The sequence below is a fragment of the Arachis hypogaea genome, chromosome 5 (genome assembly GCF_003086295.3).
Source record: "Arachis hypogaea cultivar Tifrunner chromosome 5, arahy.Tifrunner.gnm2.J5K5, whole genome shotgun sequence".
NCBI classification, from domain to species: domain Eukaryota; kingdom Viridiplantae; phylum Streptophyta; class Magnoliopsida; order Fabales; family Fabaceae; genus Arachis; species Arachis hypogaea.
The window spans coordinates 86,426,196-86,443,803 of NC_092040.1; positions in this window are offsets into that span (position 1 = coordinate 86,426,196).

Below are 17,608 nucleotides of genomic sequence, written 5' to 3' on the forward strand. Positions count from 1 at the left end.
ATTGAGACTTGTATGAAAGTTTTTATGGATGACTTTAGCGTATATGGTGATTTATTTAGCCTTTGCTTGGATAGTTTATCTAGAGTATTGGACAAGTGTGTTAGTTCAAACCTTGTTTTAAATTTTGAAAAGTGTCATTTTATGGTGAAACAAGGAATTGTTCTAGGACATATTGTTTCTGATACTGGTATCTCTGTAGATCCAACAAAGGTGGATGTTATTTCTAGTTTACCTTACCCCTCCTCCGTGAGGAAAGTCTGTTCGTTCCTTGGCCATGCAGCTTTTTACAGGAGATTCATTAAGGACTTCAGTAAGGTAGCATTACCTTTATGTAGATTGCTGCAGAAAGATATCGAGTTCGAATTCAGTGAAGATTGTGAGCAAGCTTTTGATAAGCTGAAGACCGCCCTGACTTAAGCTCCAATTGTGAGAGGACCAGACTCGAGCCAGGCATTTGAAATCATGTGCGATGCTTCCAATCATGCAGTAGGAGCAGTGCTGGCTTAGCGTGAAGGTAAGGATCCGTTTGTAATTGCTTGTGTGTCTAAGACATTAGACGCTGCTCAGTCTAATTACACTACTACTGAAAAAGAGCTCTTAGCTATTATGTTTGCTCTGGATAAATTCCAAGCCTATTTACTTGGTACTAAAGTAGTAGTGTACTCAGACCACGCAGCTCTAAAGTATTTATTAGCTAAAAAGGAGTCCAAACTAAGACTTATACGTTGCATACTGCTACTACAAGAATTTGATTTAGAAATTAAGGATAGGAGTGGTAACCAGAATCTAGTGGCAGACCACTTGAGTCGCCTTGAGCACATTAAGGATGCCTCTACTCCTATAAATGATAATTTCCCATTTGACAACTTACAAGATCTGAAGTAGTCCCTTGGTATGCGCATGTAGCTAATTATCTAGTCAGCCACACTTTTCCTCCAAACTTTACTAAGCATCAAAGAGACAAGCTGAAAAGCGAGTCCAAATATTATATATAGGATGATCCGTATTTATGGAGGTGTGGTGCTGACCAGGTAATTAGACGGTGTGTGCCTCAATCAGAATTCCAGTCCATTTTAGAGGCTGCCACTCATCTGAGAGTAGAGAACACTTTGGCCCTCAAAGAACAGCTAGAAAAATTTTAGACTGTGGATTCTGGTGGCCCACTCTTTTTAAAGACGCTGCTGGATTTGGTAAATCTTGTTCCCCATGCCAAAGGTTTGGTAATATATCCAAGAGGGATGAGATGCCTTAACAGATTATGCTTTTCTGTGAAATTTTTTACATTTAGGGCATTGACTTCATGGGTTCATTTTGAAATTCTAATGGTTACTTTTATATATTGTTAGCTGTGGATTACGTTTCTAAATGGGTGGAAGCAATTCCTACCCACACTGATGATGCTAACACTGTTGTTTCCTTTGTTAGAAACCATATCATTTGTCGCTTTGGATCACCACGAGCAATCGTGAGCGATCAAGGCACCCATTTTTGTAACAAGAGACTAACAGGCTTACTAAAAAAGCATGGGATAATTCATAAAGTGGCGACAGCCTACCATCCCCAGACTAATGGGCAAGCCGAGTTGTCTAACTGAGAGATAAAGCATATATTGCAGAAAATAGTCAAACCTCATAGAAGAGACTGGAGCACCAGACTACAAGATGCACTCTGGGCATACAGAACGGAATACAAGACACCCATTGGGATGAGTTCCTTCCGCTTAGTTTATGGAAAAGCCTGTCACCTCCCAGTTGAGGTAGAGCACAAAGACTTTTGGGCAGTGAAAGAGTGCAACATGGGATTTGAGAAAGCTGGAGCTGAAAGGAAGTTGCAACTGTAGGAATTAGAAAGCCTTTGCCTAGAAGCTTATGAGAACTCCAGGCTTTACAAGGAAAAGATGAAGACTGTGCATGATAAGCACATCAAGAGGAGAGAGTTCCAACCTGGGGACTTAGTCCTCCTTTAAAACTCCAGATTGAGGCTCATGCCAGGCAAGTTGAGATCAAGATAGGATGGTCCTTATAGAGTAGAGAAGGCTGAGCCATACGGAGTTTTCCACCTGAGTCATCCTTCAAGCTCTGAATTCATCAAAGTCAATGGACATCGCTTAAAGCTATATCATGGTGAGAAGATGAAGAAAAAGAAGGAGCTAAAGATCTTCCTCTTCGAAGATCCACTCATAGCAGAAAACTGAGCTAGTGAAGCGTCCAACTTAAGGACATTAAAACAAAGTGCTGGGTGGGAGACAACCCACCATGGTATGATCGTTCTTTTCCTCCCCTTAATTCCCTTTTTTTCAATAGCTCTTCTCAGAACTAGTGCCTATAGTTTGCATCTGCATTTGCATATTGCATAAAAAAATGCATGAGACGCGACAGCGTCACCGACGCGTCCGCGTCATATGTGCGTTGGGAAGAAAATAAGATTGAGCAGAGAGTCACGCGAAAGTGTGGCTGGAGGCGTGCCTTTGGCACAAACTCGCCCACGCGACTGTATCACTAACGCATTCGCGTCATTTGCGACAAAGCCTCCCCACGCGTCTGCGTCACTCACGCGAACGCGTGGCCCTATAAAATCGATGTAAATGGGTGTATGGCAGTAAATTGAGCTAGAATTGGGCTAGACTCGCGCTAGAAGCACAAGCCCTACCACGCGAACGCGTTACCCACGCGTCCGCGTCGTTTTCCAAATATGGCCACTCACGCGATCGCGTCAACCACGCGAACACGTCACCCTAAAATTTGGCAAAAAGAGTTTCACACAGAGAATTGTGCGAATGTGAGGCTACTCTCTCGCCACTAGCACAAATCATGTCACGTGTCCGTGTGACCGACACGTCCGCATCACTTCCTATAAGCGCTATTCGCGCAGACACGTGACCCACGCGTCCGCGTTGCCTGCGCCCCACAACTTATCCAGATCAGCCAAAATATCTTATCTTTTTCTTCCCCAAATCCTAATTTTTCTTCTCCCTCCTTATTTCTTTCTTCCCCCTTCTTCCTTCTTCCTTCTTTCTCACTTTCTACTTCCTCTTTCTCACCATCATCCTCAAGGTCTTTTCTTTTCTTCTTCCCTCTTTACTTTTCTATTCTTATTCTTCTTTTTATGTTCTCTTCTTCTTTTTCTTTTTACTTTCATTATTTACGCTTTCTTTTTCTTTATTTTTCTTTTAATTGGTGTTGGAAATTTCTTTGGCTCATTATTTTCTATATTTTGTTTGTGGATTATTAGGAATTATTTGACAATTATATTACTTTTTATAGGGTTACCTGTATGTTCAATTTAATACTTTCCACCACTTATTTACCATGCATGCTATGTGTTTGTGAAAACTCCTGTATGGCATTGTGCACTATTTTTAGATTTCTTTTATTCTACTACTCTAAATGCCTGCTTTTCACAAAATCCTTTTTATATTTTATTAATTAAATATAATTGTTATTACAAATATATTGTTAGTTTGAAAGACTTGGTAATCTAACTTGGACATTGAATGCTTGATCTATGCTACTCATGCTTGATATATTGCTGGAAAGCCCTGGATGTATACTTTCTAACCCAATTGAGAACGCACCAATTGGACTCCTGTAGCTCCAAAAAATTTATTCCGAGTGCAGGGAGGTCAGAATCCAGCAGCATCAGCAGTCCTTTTTCAGCCTAAATCAGATTTTTGCTCAGCTCCCTCAATTTCAGCCAGAAAATACCTGAAATCACAGAAAAACACACAAACTCATAGTAAAGTCCAGAAATATGATTTTTTGCTTAAAAACTAATAAAATTCTATTAAAAACTAATAAAAACATGCTAAAATCTACATGAAATTACCCCCAAAAAGCGTATAAAATATCCGCTCATCACAACACCAAACTTAAACTGTTGCTTGTCCTCAGGCAACTAGATAAATAAAATAGGATGAAAAGAAATTAAGAAGAAATAATATTTCAGAGTTTTAAGTGGTGCTTAGATTCTTATTTAGATGAGCGGGGCTAGTAGCTTTTTGACTTCCGAACAGTTTTGGCATCTCACTTTATCCTTTAAAATTCAGAATGATTGGCATCCATAGGAACTCAAAATTCAGATAGTATTATTGATTCTCCTAGTGTAGGATGTTGATTCTTGAACACAGTTACTTTATGAGTCTTGGCCGTGGCCCTAAGCACTTTGTTTTCCAGTATTACCCCCGAATACATAAATGCCACAGACACATAATTGGGTGAACCTTTTCAGATTGTGACTTAGCTTTGCTAAAGTCCCCATTAGAGCTGTCCAGAGTTCTTAAGCACACTCTTTTTCCTTGGATCACGACTTTAACCACTCAGTCTCAAGCTTTTCACTTGGACCTGCATGCCACAAGCACATGGTTAAGGACAGCTTGATTTAGCCGCTTAGGCCTGGAATTACTTCCTTGGGCCCTCCTATCCACTGATGCTCAAAGCCTTGGATCCTTTTCACCCTTGCCTTTTGGTTTGAAGGGCTATTGGCTTTTTTTCTTTTTCTTGATCCGATGATTCCTTGTAATTTTTCTCTCTCTTTTTTTCACTGCTTTTTCTTGCTTCAAGAATCAAATTCATGATTTTTCAGATCATCAATAATATTTTTCGTGTTTCTCATTCTTTCAAGAGCCAACAATTTTAACATTCATGAAATTCAAGATAAAAAACATGCACTGTTCAAGCATTCATTCAGAAGACAAAAAGTATTGCCACCACATATAATTAATTACAATTTTTCTTATTAAGAACTCAAAAAATATAAATTACCTTTTTATTCTAAAAATCTACTATTTTATTCATGTTTGATGATGATGAGAAAAATAAATTATAACTTAATTGAAAATAAAATCAAAATAGATATACTAATTACCACTACTCCTATATATCTTCTAAGGTAAATTCCTATAACAACAACTATCTTAGAGTTAAAGCTAAAATTAGAACTTAACAACCTGTATTTTGGGAAGTGGATGTTCCTCTAGTCTGTGGGGTGCTTGGTCCTTCAAGAATTAATTTCTGACGCTTCAGTTCCCTTAAGTCGCGCCCTTGCTCCTCTTGTTCCCTAAGCAATTTGCAAAGCATGCTATTTTGATTATTCTGTTCTTCCTTTATTTGGTCCATAGCGTCTTGCAACTTGAAAACAGATGCCTCAAGATGCTCCCAGTATTCAAATTGAGGGATTTCTGGGAGGAATTCCTGCGCTCTCCTCTTGATGGGGTCATCCTGCAACTGTTATTTTTCCATTGATATTTTAGTGATTGGCCGCTCAACTGAGATATACTCAGTTATTCCCATCCTTACTCTGGCATCTTTACAGAGCATAGAAATTAGGCTTGGATAAGCCAACTTGGCGTCTTTGGATTTCTTGTTTGCTATTATGTAGAGTTCACACGAAATTAACTGATGAACTTCTACTTCTTTTCCCAACATAATGCAGTGAATCATCACTGCTCTTTTAATAGTGACTTCAGAACGGTTGCTAGTGGGCAATATGGAACGCCCAATGAAGTCCAGTTAGCCTCTGGCTACTGGTTTGAGATCTTCTCTCTTGAGTTGATTTGGGACACCCGTGGTGCTGGTGGTCCACCTGGCTCCTGGGATGCATATATCCTCTAGAATCTTGTCCAGGCCCTTGTTTGTTCTCATCATTCTCCTATTAAAAGAGTCTGGGTCATCTTTCAGCTGAGGCAGCTTAAAGATCTCCCTGATTTTGTCAGGGTGGATGTGAACAATCTTTCCTCTGACCAAGGTCCGATAGTCATAGAGGGCAGTTCCAGATATTCTCTGCCTGTCTGTTTGCCACAGATTAGCATAGAACTCCTGAACCATATTCCTTCCCACTTTTGTTTCAGGATTAGCTAGGATTTCCCAGCTCCTGTTTCGAATTTGCTCTTGGATCTCTGGTGGACGAAATTGTGATTCATATGTTATTGCATTTTGTAAAATTCATTGCTTTTTCTTTCCCTGGCAATGGCGCCAAAAACATGATGCCAATACCATGGTTTACAACTATGTGTGGTCACAACTCCGTTCAACTTAACCAGCAAGTGTACTGGGTCATCCAAGTAATACCTTACGTGAGTAAGGGTCGATCCCACAGAGATTGTTGGTATGAAGCAAGCTATGGTTACCTTGTAAATCTCAGTCAGGCAGATTAAATGGTTTATGATAAATTCAAAAATAAATAATAAACAGAAAATAAAATAGGATAGAAATACTTATGTAAGTCAATAGTGGGAATTTTAGATAGGCGTATGGAGATGCTATGCTCCTCTTGAATCTCTACTTTCTTATTACATTCATCCAATCCTTCTTACTCCTTTCCATGGCAAGCTGTATGTAGGGCATCACCGTTGTCAATGGCTACATCCCATCCTCTCAGTGAAAATGGTCCTATGCTCTATCACAGCACGGCTAATCATCTGTCGGTTCTCAATCAGGTTGGAATAGAATCCCTTGATTCTTTTGCGTCTGTCACTAACGCCCAGCCTTCAGGAGTTTGAAGCTCGTCACAGTCATTCAATACCGGAATCCTACTCGGAATACCACAGACAAGGTTAGACTTTCCAGATTCTCGGAATCCTACTCGGAATACCACAGACAAGGTTAGACTTTCCGGATTCCCATGAATGCTGCCATCTATCTAGCTTATACCCCCAAGATTTTGTTGGGGAATCTAAGAGATATGCGCCCGGCCTAAGGTAGAACGGAAGTGGTTGTCAGTCACGCGCGTTCGTAGGTGAGAATGATGATGAGTGTCACGGATCATCACATTCATCAAGTTGAAGTGCAACGTATATCTTGGAATAAGAATAAAAGAGAATTGAATAGAAAATAATAGTAATTGTATTGAAACTTGAGGTACAGCAGAGCTCAACACCCTTAATCTATGGTGTGTAGAAACTCCACCGTTGAAAATACATAAGTGAAAGGTTCAGGCATGGCCGAGAGGCCAGCCCCCATGATCTGAGAACTAATTGTCCCAAGATTAAACGTGGTCCCCCCCAAAAAGACTAGACTAGACCAGACGACTAATACACTAGTAAAAAGTCTTATTTATACTAAACTAGCTACTAGGGTTTACATGAGTAAGTAATTGATGCATAAATCCACTTCTGGGGCCCACTTGGTATGTGTTTGGGCTGAGCTTGATCTATCCACGAGCTGAGGCTTCCTTTGGAGTTGAATGCCGAGTTATAGCGTGTTTCTGGCGTTCAACTCCGGGTTGTGACGTGTTTCTGGCGTTTAACTCCAGACAGCAGCATGTACTTAGCGTTGAGTGCCACTTTACGTCGTCAATTCCCGAATAAAGTATGGACTATTATATATTGCTGGAAAGCTCTAGATGTCTAATTTCCAACGCTGTTAAGAGCGCGCCATTTGGAGTTCTGTAGCTCCAGAAAACCCATTTTGAGTGCAGGGAGGTCAGATTCCAACAGCATCAGCAGTCCTTTTGTCAGCCTTTTTCAGAGTTTTGCTCAAGTCCCTCAATTTCAGCCAGAAATTACCTGGAATTACAGAAAAACACACAAACTCATAGTAAAGTCCAGAAATGTGAATTTAACATAAAAACTAATGAAAACATCCCTAAAAGTGGCTTGAACTTACTAAAAACTACCTAAAAACAATGCCAAAAAGCGTATAAATTATCCGCTCATCACAACACCAAACTTAAATTGTTGCTTGTCCCCAAGCAACTGAAAATCAAATAGGATAAAAAGAAGAGAATATACTATAAATTCCAAAATATCAATGAATATTAATTCTAATTAGATGAGAGGGACTTGTAGCTTTTTGCTTCTGAACAGTTTTGGCATCTCACTTTTTCCTTTGAAGTTTAGAATGGTTGGCATCTCTAGGAACTTAGAATTTCAGATAGTGTTATTGATTCTCCTAGTTAAGTATGTTGATTCTTGAACACAGCTACTTTTATGAGTCTTGGCCGTGGCCCTAAGCACTTTGTTTTCCAGTATTACCACCGGATACATAAATGCCACAGACACATGATTGGGTGAACCTTTTCAGATTGTGACTCAGCTTTGCTAGAGTCCCCAGTTAGAGGTGTCCAGAGCTCTTAAGCACACTCTTTTGCTTTGGATCACGACTTTAACCACTCAGTCTCAAGCTTTTCACTTGGACCTGCATGACACAAGCATGTGGTTAGGGACAGCTTGATTTAGCCGCTTAGGCCTGGATTTTATTTCCTTGGGCCCTCCTATCCATTGATGCTCAAAGCCTTGGATCCTTTTTACCCTTGCCTTTTGGTTTTAAGGGCTATTGGCTTTTTCTGCTTGCTTTTTCTTTTTCTTTCTATTATTTTTTTCGCCATTTTTTTTCGCAAGCTTTTTACTTTTCACTGCTTTTTCTTGCTTCAAGAATCAATTTTCATGATTTTTCAAATTGTCAATAACATTTTTCTTTGTTCATTATTCTTTCAAGAGCCAACAGTTTTATCATTCATAAACAACAAGATAAAAAATATGCACTGTTCAAGCATTAATTCAGAAAATAAAAAGTATTGTCACCACATCAATATAATTGAACTAAATTCAAGGATAAATTCGAAATTCATGTACTTCTTGTTCTTTTGATTAAAAACATTTTTCATTTAAGAGAGTGAAGGATTAATGGAATTATTCATAACTTTAAGACATAGTTACTAAACACTAATGATCATGAAGTAGAGACACAAAACATAAATGAACACAACATAAAAACCGAAAAGCAGAAAAAGAAATAAGAACAAGGAATGAATCCACCTTAGTGGCGTCTTCTTCTTGAAGGACCAACAATGTCCTTAAGCTCTTCTATGTCCTTTCTTGCCTTTGTTGCTCCTCCCTCATTGCTCTTTGATCTTCTCTTATTTCATGGAGAATGATGGAGTGCTCATGATGTTCCACCCTTAATTGTTCTACATTGTAGCTCAAATCTTCTAAGGAAGTGTTGAGTTGTTCCCAATAGTTGTTGGGAGGAAAGTGCATCCCTTGAGGCATCTCAGGGATTTCTTGATGATGAGCTTCCTCATGCATCTCTTGAGATCCGTGGAGGGTCTCTCTTGCTTGCCCCATCCTCTTCTTGGTGATGGGCTTATCCTCCTCAATGGAGATGTCTCCTTCTATGATAACTCCAGCTGAGTAACATAGATGGCAAATAAGGTGAGGAAAAGCTAGCCTTGCCATGGTGGAGGGCTTTTCGGCTATTTTGTAGATTTCATTGGAGATGACTTCATGAACCTCTACTTCCTCTCCAATCATGATGCTATGAATCATGATGGCCCGATCCACAGTAACTTCAGATCGGTTGCTAGTGGGAATGATGGAGCGTTGAATGAACTCCAACCATCCTCTAGCCACAGGCTTGAGGTCCAGTCTTCTTAGTTGAACTGGCTTGCCTTTGGAGTCTCTTTTCCATTGAGATCCTTCCACACATATGTCCATTAGGACTTGGTCCAACCTTTGATTAAAGTTGACCCTTCTAGTGTAGGGGCGTACATCTCCTTGCATCATGGGCAAGTGGAACGCCAACCTCACATTCTCCGGACTAAAATCTAAGTATTTCCCCCAAACCATTGTGAGATAATTCTTTGGACTCGGGTTCATACTTTGATCATGGTTCCTAGTGATCCATGCATTAGCATAGAACTCTTGAACCATTAAGATTCCGACTTGTTGCATGGGGTTGGTTAGGACTTCCCAACCTCTCTTTCGGATCTCATGTCGGATCTCCGGATGCTCATTTTTCTTGAGCTTGAAAGGGACCTCAGGGATCACCTTCTTCTTTGCCACAACATCATAGAAGTGGTCTTGATGGCTTTTGGAGATGAATCTTTCCATCTCCCATGACTCAGAGGTGGAAGCTTTTGTCTTCCCTTTTCCTTTTCTAGAGGATTCTCCAGCCTTAGGTGCCATTGATGGTAATGGAAAAACAAAAATCTTATGCGTTTACTACACCAAACTTAAAATATTGCTCACCCTCGAGCAAGAGAAGAAAGAAGAGAAGAAGAAGAAGAAGAAAATATGGAGGAGAGGGAGAGATGGTGTTTCGGCCAAGGTGTAGAAGAGAGGTTTGTGTTGTGCTAAAATGAAGTAGAATGGAAGGGTATATATAGGGAAAGGGGAGAGGGTAGGTTCGGCCATGTAGGGCGGGTTTGGGTGGGAAAGTGTTTTTGAATTTTGAAGTTAGGTGGGGTTTATGGGGAAGAATGGATGGATGCGAGTGGTGAAGGGGGTAATTGGGAAGAGAGATTGAAGTTGTTGGGAAGTGTGACATGGGGAAGAGTGTTATAGGATTAGGAGGTAAGGTGGGAATATGTTAGGTGGGGATCCTGTGGGATTCACAGATCCTGAGGTGTCAAGGAATTACATCCCTGCACCAAATAGGCATGCAAAATGCCTTTGCATACCATTCTGGCGTTTAAACGCCGAGGTGATGCACGTTCTGGGCGTTCAACGCCCATGTGTAGCATGTTCTGGGCGTTCAACGCCCATGTGTAGCATGTTTCTGGCGTTCAACGTTCATGTGTAGCATGTTTCTGGCGTTGAACGCCAGTTCCATGCTTGTTACTGGCATTCAGCACCAGCTTTTCTCAAGGCATATTCCTGGCGTTCAAACGCCAGAATGTTGCTTGTTTCTGGCGTTCAGCACCAGATTCATGCTCTGTTCTGGCGTTGAACGCCAGCCAGATGCTCCTTACTGGCGTTGAACGCCAGTCTGTCCTTCCTCTAGGGTGTGATTTTTCTTCTGCTGTTTTTGATTCTGTTTTTAATTTTTATATTTTTTTTTCGTGACTCCACATGATCATGTACCTAATAAAACACAAAAGAACAATAAAATAAAATAAAAATTAGATAAATAAAATTGGGTTGCCTCCCAACAAGTGCTCTTTTAATGTCATTAGCTTGACAGTGGGCTCTCATGGAGCCTCACAGGTGATCAGGTCAATGTTGTATAGTCCGAACACCAAACTTAGAGTTTGGATATGGGGTCTTAACACCAAACTTAGTGTTTAGTTGTGGCCTCCCAACACCAAACTTAGAGTTTGACTGTGGGGGCTCTTCTTGACTCTGAACTAAGAGAAGCTCTTTGTGCTCACTCTCTTTTGTCACAGAGGGATGGCCTTGTGCCTTAAACACCAGGTAGTCCCCATTCAATTGAAGGACTAATTCACCTCTGTTGACATCTATCACAGCTCCTGCTGTAGCTAGGAAAGGTCTTCCAAGGATGATGCATTCATCCTCTTCCTTCCTAGTGTCTAATATTATGAAATCAGCAGGGATGTAAAGGCCTTCAACCTTTACTAACACGTCCTCTACTACTCCATAAGCTTGTCTTAATGACTTGTCTGCCAATTATAATGAGAACAAGGCAGGTTGTACCTCAATGATCCCCAGCTTCTCCATTACAGAGAGTGGCATAAGATTTATCCCTGACCCCAAATCACATAGAGCTTTTTCAAAGGTCATGGTGCCTATGGTACAAGGTATTAAGAACTTGCCAGGATCTTGTCTCTTTTGAGGTAAAATTTTCTGAATCCAGGTGTCTAGTTCACCAATGAGCAAGGGAGGTTCACTTTCCCAAGTCTCATTACCAAACAACTTGGCATTCAGCTTCATGATAGCTCCTAAATATTGAGCAACTTGCTCTCCAGTCACATCTTCATCCTCTTCAGAGGAAGAATAGTCTTCAGAGCTCATGAATGGCAGAAGGGGATTTAATGGAATCTCTATGGTCTCTATATGAGCCTCAGATTCCTTTGGATCCTTAATAGGAAACTCCTTCTTGCTTGAAAGACGTCCCAGGAGGTCTTCCTCACTAGGATTTTTGTCCTCCTCCTCCCTTGTGCATTCGGCCACATTGATCACATCAATGGCCTTGCACTCTCCTTTTGGATTCTCTTCTGTATTGCTTGGGAGAATACTGGGAGGAGTTTCAATGACTTTCTTACTCACCTGGCCCACTTGTGCCTCCAGATTTCTGATGGAGGATCTTGTTTCACTCATGAAACTGAAAGTGGCTTCTGACAGATCAGAAACTAGATTGGCTAAATTAGAAGTGTTTTGTTCAGAATTCTCTGTCTGTTGCTGAGAAGATGATGGAAAAGGCTTGCTATTGCTCAGCCTATTGTGTCCACCATTGTTAAAGCCTTGTTGAGGCTTTTGTTGATCCTTCCATGAGAAATTTGGATGATTTCTCCATGATGAATTATAGGTGTTTCCATAAGGTTCACCCATGTAATTAACCTCTGCCATTGCAGGGTTCTCAGGATCATAAGCTTCTTCAGAAGCTGCCTCTTTAGTACTGTTGGATGCATTTTGCCATCCATTCAGACTTTGAGAGATCATGTTAACTTGCTGAGTCAACACTTTGTTCTGAGCCAATATGGTATTCAGAGCATCAATTTCAAGAACTCCCCTCCTCTGAGGTGTCCAATTATTCACGGAATTCCTCTCAGAAGTGTACATGAATTGGTTATTTACAACCATGTCAATGAGTTCTTGAGCTTCTGCAGGTGTTTTCTTTAGGTGGATGGATCCACCTGCAGAATGGTCCAATGACATTTTTGAAAACTCAGATAGACCATAATAGAATATATCTAATATGGTCCATTCTGAAAACATGTCAGATAGACACCTTTTGGTCAACTGCTTGTATCTTTCCCAAGCTTCATAGAGTGATTCACCATCTTTTTGTTTGAAGGTTTGAACATCCACTCTAAGCTTGCTCAGCTTTTGAGGAGGAAAGAATTTATCCAAGAAGGTCGTGACCAGCTTTTCCCAGGAGTCCAGGCTATCCTTAGGTTGTGAATCCAACCATATTCTAGCTCTGTCTCTTACAGCAAAAGGAAAAGGCATGAGCCTGTAGACTTCAGGATCTACTCCATTCGTCTTAACAGTCTCATAGATCTGCAAGAACTCAGTTAAAAACTGATAAGGATCTTCAGATGGAAGTCCATAGAACTTGCAGTTTTGTTGCATTAAGGCAACTAGCTGAGGTTTCAGCTCAAAATTATTGGCTCCAATGGCAGGAATGGAGATGCTTCTTCCATCAAATTTGGACGTTGGTTTTGTGAAGTCACCAAGCATTCTCCTTGCATTATTGTTGTTGGGTTCGGCTGCCATCTCCTTCTCTTGTTCTAATATTTCTGAAAGGTTACCTTTAGATTGTTGTAATTTAGCTTCTCTTAGTTTTCTCTTCAGAGTCCTTTCAGGTTCAGGATCAATTTCAACAAGAGTGCCTTTTTCCTTGTTCCTGCTCATATGAAAGAGAAGAAAACAAGAAAAGAAGAGGAATCCTCTATGTCACAGTATAGAGATTCCTTTATGTTAGTAGAAGAAGAAAGGGGAGAAGAGTGAAGAAGAATAGGTTCGGATTTTTAGATGAAGAGAGGTGAAGAGAAGTGTTAGTAAATAAATAATTAAATAGAATAAGAAAAGAGAGGGAGAATTTCGAAAATAATTTTGAAAAAGAGGTTAGTATTTTTGAAAATTAAAGATAAGATAAGATTAAAATTAAAATTTAAAACAAAAAGAGTTTTTTGAAAAAGAGATGAGATATTTTCGAAAATTAGAGAGGGAAAAGTAGTTAGGTGGTTTTGAAAAAGATAAGAAACAAACACAAAGTCAAAGAGTTAGTTGAAAAAGATATTAAAATCAAATTTGAAAAGATAAGAAGATAAGTTACATAAGATATTTTGAAATTAAATTTTTGAAAAAGATAAAATTTTGAAAAAGATATGATAAGATATGTTGGAAAAAGATTTAATTTTTAAATTTAAAATTACTTACTTCACTAACAAGAAACTACAAGATAAGATTCTAGAACTTAAAGATTGAACCTTTCTTAACAAGAAAGTAACAAACTTCAAATTTTTGAATCAATCACATTAATTGTTAGTGAGTTTTCGAAAATTTGATATAAAGATAAGAAAAAGATTTTGAAAATAATTTGAAAAAGAATTTAAAAAGATAAGATTTTTAAAATTGAAATGTTGACTTGACTTGTAAGAAACAACTAATTTTAAAAATTTTTTACCAAGTCAACCCAAAATTTCGAAAATTGGAAGGAAATAAGGAAAAGATATTGTTTTGATTTTTGAAATTTTAATTATGAGAGAGAAAAACAATTAAAATTAAAATGTCATAATTGTGTTTTTCTCTTTTCTTTTTGGATCAAAACAAGGAATGCATGCAAGAACACTATGAATGTCAAGATGAACACCAAGAACACTTTGAAGATCATGATGAACATCAAGAACATATTTTTGAAAAATTTTTTATGCAAAGAAGACATGCAAGACACCAAACTTAGAAATCTTTAATGCATGAACTCTAACAAACGAAAAATGCATATGAAAAACAACAAACAACACAAAACAAGAAAACATCAAGATCAAACAAGAAGACTTGTCAAGAACAACTTGAAGATCATGAAGAACACTATGAATGCATGGAACTTTCGAAAATAATGCATAAATTTTAAAAACATGCAATTGACACCAAACTTAAAAATTGACTCAAGACTCAAACAAGAAACACAAAATATTTTTGATTTTTATGATTTTATGATTTTTTTGTATTTTTATTATATTTTTCAAAAATAAAGTTTGGAAAAACAAAAAAGAAAAGAAAAATTTTGAAAAAGATTTTTGAAAAATTTTTGAAAAGAAAATTACCTAATCTGAGCAACAAGATGAACCGTCAGTTGTCCATACTCGAACAATCCCCGGCAACGGCGCCAAAAACTTGGTGGACAAAATTGTGGTTCATATGTTATTGCATTTTGTAAAATTCATTGCTTTTTCTTTCCCTGGCAATGGCGCCAAAAACATGATGCCAATACCATGGTTTACAACTATGTATGGTCACAACTCCGTTCAACTTAACCAGCAAGTGTACTGGGTCATCCAAGTAATACCTTACGTGAGTAAGGGTCGATCCCACAGAGATTGTTGGTATGAAGCAAGCTATGGTTACCTTGTAAATCTCAGTTAGGCAGATTAAATGGTTTATGATAAGTTCGAAAATAAATAATAAACAGAAAATAAAATAGGATAGAAATACTTATGTAAGTCAATAATGGGAATTTCAGATAAGCGTATGGAGATGCTATGCTCCTCTTGAATCTCTACTTTCTTATTACATTCATCCAATCCTTCTTACTCATTTCCATGGCAAGCTGTATGTAGGGCATCACCGTTGTCAATGGCTACATCCCATCCTCTCAGTGAAAATGGTCCTATGCTCTATCACAGCACGGCTAATCATCTGTCGGTTCTCAATCAGGTTGGAATAGAATCCCTTGATTCTTTTGCGTTTGTCACTAATGCCCAGCCTTCAAGAGTTTGAAGCTCATCACAGTCATTCAATACCGGAATCCTACTCGGAATACCACAGACAAGGTTAGACTTTCCAGATTCCCAGAATCCTACTCGGAATACCACAGACAAGGTTAGACTTTCCGGATTCCCATGAATGCTGCTATCTATCTAGCTTATACCACGAATATTCTGTTGGGGAATCTAAGAGATATGCACCCGGCCTAAGGTAGAACGGAAGTGGTTGTCAGTCACGCGTGTTCATAGGTGAGAATGATGATGAGTGTCACGGATCATCACATTCATCAAGTTGAAGTGCAACGTATATCTTGGAATAAGAATAAAAGAGAATTGAATAGAAAATAAAAGTAATTGTATTGAAACTTGAGGTACAGCAGAGCTCCACACCCTTAATCTATGGTGTGTAAAAACTCCACCGTTGAAAATACATAAGTGAAAGGTTCAGGCATGGCCGAGAGGCCAGCCCCCATGATCTGAGAACTAATCATCCCAAGATGAAACGTGGTCCCCCCCAAAAAAGACTAGACTAGACCAGACGACTAATACACTAGTAAAAAGTCTTATTTATACTAAACTAGCTACTAGGGTTTACGTGAGTAAGTAATTGATGCATAAATCCACTTCTGGGGCCCACTTGGTATGTGTTTGGGCTGAGCTTGATCTATCCACGAGCTGAGGCTTCCTTTGGAGTTGAATGCCGAGTTATAGCGTGTTTCTGGCGTTCAACTCCGGGTTGTGACGTATTTCTGGCGTTTAACTCCAGACAGCAGCATGTACTTGGCGTTGAGCGCCACTTTACGTCGTCAATTCCCAAATAAAGTATGAACTATTATATATTGCTGGAAAGATCTGGATGTCTACTTTCCAACGCCGATGAGAGAGCGCCATTTGGTGTTCTGTAGCTCCAGAAAATCCATTTTGAGTGCAGGGAGGTCAGATTCCAACAGCATCAGCAGTCCTTTTGTCAGCCTTTTTCAGAGTTTTGCTCAAGTCCCTCAATTTCAGCCAGAAATTACCTGAAATTACAAAAAAACACACAAACTCATAGTAAAGTCCAGAAATGTGAATTTAACATAAAAACTAATGAAAACATCCCTAAAAGTGGCTTGAACTTACTAAAAACTACATAAAAACAATGCCAAAAAGCGTATAAATTATCCGCTCATCAATCACCGGATATTCATCTTCTTTTAGATCAAACTTGACTTCCGGGATCACTGATCTTAGACCCGTTATTTTGTAGTAATGGTCTGAATGTTCTTTGGTTAAGAACCTCCCTTGATTCCAAAGTGGTTTTAGAATATTCTCTTTCTTGTCTCTTGGAGTGGGTTGTTTTCCTTTAGGAGCCATGATCTTAGTGAGTATATTTTTGTGATCACGGATAAACACACCAAACTTAAAGGTTTGCTTGTCCTCAAGCAAAAGAAAAGAAAGGAGAGGGATATAAGGAGAGCTAATGTCAAATGGTGGATGAGAAGAGGGAGGCCGAATGTGAATTTAAAAGGGAGGGGGTGGGTTTTCAAAAATTTTAAAAAGATAAGATAGAAGATATGATTTATAAAAGATAAATATGATAAGAAAAAGATATAATTTAAAATTAAAAAGTTGTGAATGATATTTGAAAAAGATAAATCTGAATTTTTAATTTGAAAAAGATTTTAAAAGATAATTGAGTTTTGAAAAATTTGATAAAAAGTTGGATTGGATTGGGAAAAGATTTGTATTTATGTGTTAAGATATATTTGATATTTTTGAAAAAGGGATTTTAGAAATTAGGGTTTTTAGAAAATTTTTTTTTTAATTGAAGGATGACATTTTGAACATGTTTATGCAAAAAGTCATGAATTGAAACATAAAAAATTAGAAAAGTTGTGAAGAAAAACGAATTTTACCTCCTCCCCACCATCCTGGCGTTAAACGCCCAAACGCTGCATGTTTTGGGCGTTTAACACCCAATTGCTGCTTCTCCTGGGCGTTCAACGCCCAGCTGTTGCTTCTTTCTGGCATTGAACGCCAGGAAGTCCTTTGTCATTGGGCGTTTTTCTGAACGCCCATGACGCTGTAATTCTGGCGTTAAACGCCCAGAAGGAGCTTCTTTCTGGCGTTCAACGCCCAGAAGATGCTTTTTTCTGGCATTTAACGCCCCGATGGCTATCCTTACTGGCGTTGAACGCCCAGTGGATGCTTCTTTTGGGCGTTCAACGCCCAAAAATATTTCTTACTGGCTTTTTCACGCCAGTGAGCTTCCAAATTCCCCTGTAACTCTGTGAACTCAAGCAAT